General features: G+C 48.4%; 1 pseudogene; it reads right to left on the bottom strand.

Moving 5' to 3' along the window:
* Positions 1-263, bottom strand: part of LOC105887357 — a 1,024-nt pseudogene extending 761 nt beyond the window's left edge.
* Between the last annotated feature and the right edge of the window lie 2,340 nt (positions 264-2,603).

Raw genomic sequence — 2,603 nt, 5'->3', positions numbered from 1 at the left:
TGCTTCGGATGCCATGGTCAGCTAGAGGTGGGGGTGGGCAGTGGGGAGGAGGAGTGTCAGGAGGGAGGGGGGAGGGGAAGGGAGGATGGACGAGGAATGAGGATGAAGGCGAAGATTAAATCAGTGGGCAAGAGAAACAAATCCCCTTGTCCCTGCTGCCCCTCCCCTGTACCCCTCATCCCCATGCCACGTGCCACCACCACCACATGAGCCTCCCCTTCCCAGCACTGGGAAGGCCAGGTGGATCCCAGGTCCTGACTCATCCCCCGTTTCCCCACCACTTTTGTGTACCTAAGAGTGGCCGGATGGTCTGTGAGCCTTCCTCCCCTTCGTGTGTGTGCTGACAGGTATGTGCAGGAGGCAGCTGGCTGGGGAGACTGGGTGGCAGTCAAGGAGTCAGAGGGGAGGCCAGGCAACCTTCTGTGACCTCAGCAACGCTTATGTGACATCATTCCTGGCCTTAGCTTCAGCCCCTGCCTTGGGAGGAGGGCTTAGGGTCTCCCTACTTGGCCTAGTGAACTGAAGCAGCTGCCAACCTTCTGACCTTTCCAGATGACCAAACTCCTTAAATACCCCTTCCCTGACTTTGCCCACCTAAAGCAACGTCAATGGCATTGACTGCGCTTTGAACTTCTTTCGAAGAAAAAAAAATTGAATTCATGATCTTTAAAAATTTTTGAGGCACACTGGTTGAAGATCACTGCTCTAGGGGGAATCAGGGCCTGATGATGGCAGCCAGGCTCTGTGACAGCATGAAGGCCTTTCCCAGGCCATGCCACCCACCACACTCCCATCAGCCGGTTGTAAACAAAGTGCTTAGGACGAGTCATTTAAAAACTGTAAATGAATTCCCTCTACCCTTGCTTCCCGTGAGCCATGATAGCTGTAAAATCACTATTTTCACATTGACATTAATTTAAGGTATCATAATGAAGAAAAATATTTACGTTACACTTAAACGGTCTAGCACCACGAGGAGTGTGGGCCATAGGCACATACATATGGGGAGGCACATACATATGGAGGGAGGAAGAAGAATTGAGTGGGATTTGGGGAAGGAGGCGGTGCTCAGTGCGCATGCTCTCCCCACTCAGCGCTGGGGAGCAGCCCTGGTTCTGGACTTCACCCAGGAGAACTGAGCTTGCGAGGTTTAACAAGTTGCTCCAAGATACTCAGATGAAAAAGGGATCACTCAGGTTGCACACAGCCTGAACTCAGCTTCTCCCCCTTGCCACCAGCCCTGCAGGCGGGAAACACCACCAAAGGACACGTGCTGTGGAGACTGAGCCATCGAATTGTCCCTTCAATGTTTCCTCAACCAAGTTCAGTAACAACGCAGTCACCAGTATGGATTGCCCTTTAGATTCTGTTCTGGAAATTGATCCAGGCCGGGCGTGGTGGCTCATGCCTGTAATCCTAGCACTCCCGGAGGCCAAGGCAGATGGATTGCCTGAGCTCCGTTCAAGACCAGCCTAATCCAGAACAAGATCTCGTCTCTAAACATAGCGGGGTGTTGTGGCAGGTGCTTGTAGTCCCAGCGATTCCGGAGGCTGAGGCAAGAGACTCGCTTGAGCCCAAGAGTTTGAGGTTGTTGTGAGCTGTGAAACCAGCAATCTACTATCTCAAAAGAAAAAAAAAATCAATTCAGAGAAAAATAATTACTGTATTATAGATATGAGCCTTTATTTTTCTGATTCTTAGTAGATGCCACCATATTTCTTTCGGTACTTGGAGCAATGTTTGAAAATGCCAGCTCCCTTAATGCACACACTGTAGCTCTGGGTATGACATTTTTTAAATCTGCTAACTAACAGGTCAATATAGCACCTCCAGTATGCTATTTTACATTTAACTTATATTTTCTTGATCAGTGAGATTTTTTCAAAAAAAAAGGTTTTTTGAGACAGAGTCTCACTCTGCTGCCCCAGGGTAGAGTGCAGTGGCAACATCATAGCTCACAGCAACCTCAAATTAGCAGGCTCAAGTGATCCTTCTGTCTCATCCTCCCCAGGAGCTGGGACTATGCTCCACCACACCCGGCTAATTATTCTACTTTCTGTAGAGATGGGGTCTTGCTCTTGCTCAGGCTGGTCTCTAACTACTGGCCTCAAGCAATCATCTCCTTGGCCTCCCAGAGTGCCAGGATTCAAGGTGTGAGACATACATGTCTGTAGTCCCAGCTACAACAGAGGCTAAGGCAGGAGATCGCTTGAGCACAGCAGTTTGAGGCTTCAGTGAGCCATGATGACATGACTGCACTCCCGCCAGGGAGACAGAGAGAGCTCCTGTCTCCGGGAAAAAAAAAAAATCATGGTAGAAGAGGCTATATTAAGTTATATAACAGTATATAGTTTGGCCCCCAACGGCATTAAAAAAATACTGTAGGTCTCTCTCATCTTTTCTCCTTCACGAGAAAGACCTACTTCCAGGTCTTTTTGGAAGTGCTCTAAATATTCTCTTTGTTCTTTCTAAATAAAATCTCTTTGTTGGCTTGGTGCCTATTTAGCTCAGCAGGTAGGGTGCCAGCCACATACACGGGATTTGATGGGTTCAAATATAGCCCAGGCCTACCAAACAATAATGACAACTACAAAAAAAAAAAA

The sequence above is a fragment of the Otolemur garnettii genome, unplaced genomic scaffold (genome assembly GCF_000181295.1).
Source record: "Otolemur garnettii isolate 467f Iridium unplaced genomic scaffold, OtoGar3 scaffold00072, whole genome shotgun sequence".
NCBI lineage: Eukaryota > Metazoa > Chordata > Mammalia > Primates > Galagidae > Otolemur > Otolemur garnettii.
The sequence above is the reverse complement of the archived record's forward strand: the minus strand, read 5'-3'. Positions and strand labels throughout refer to the sequence as shown.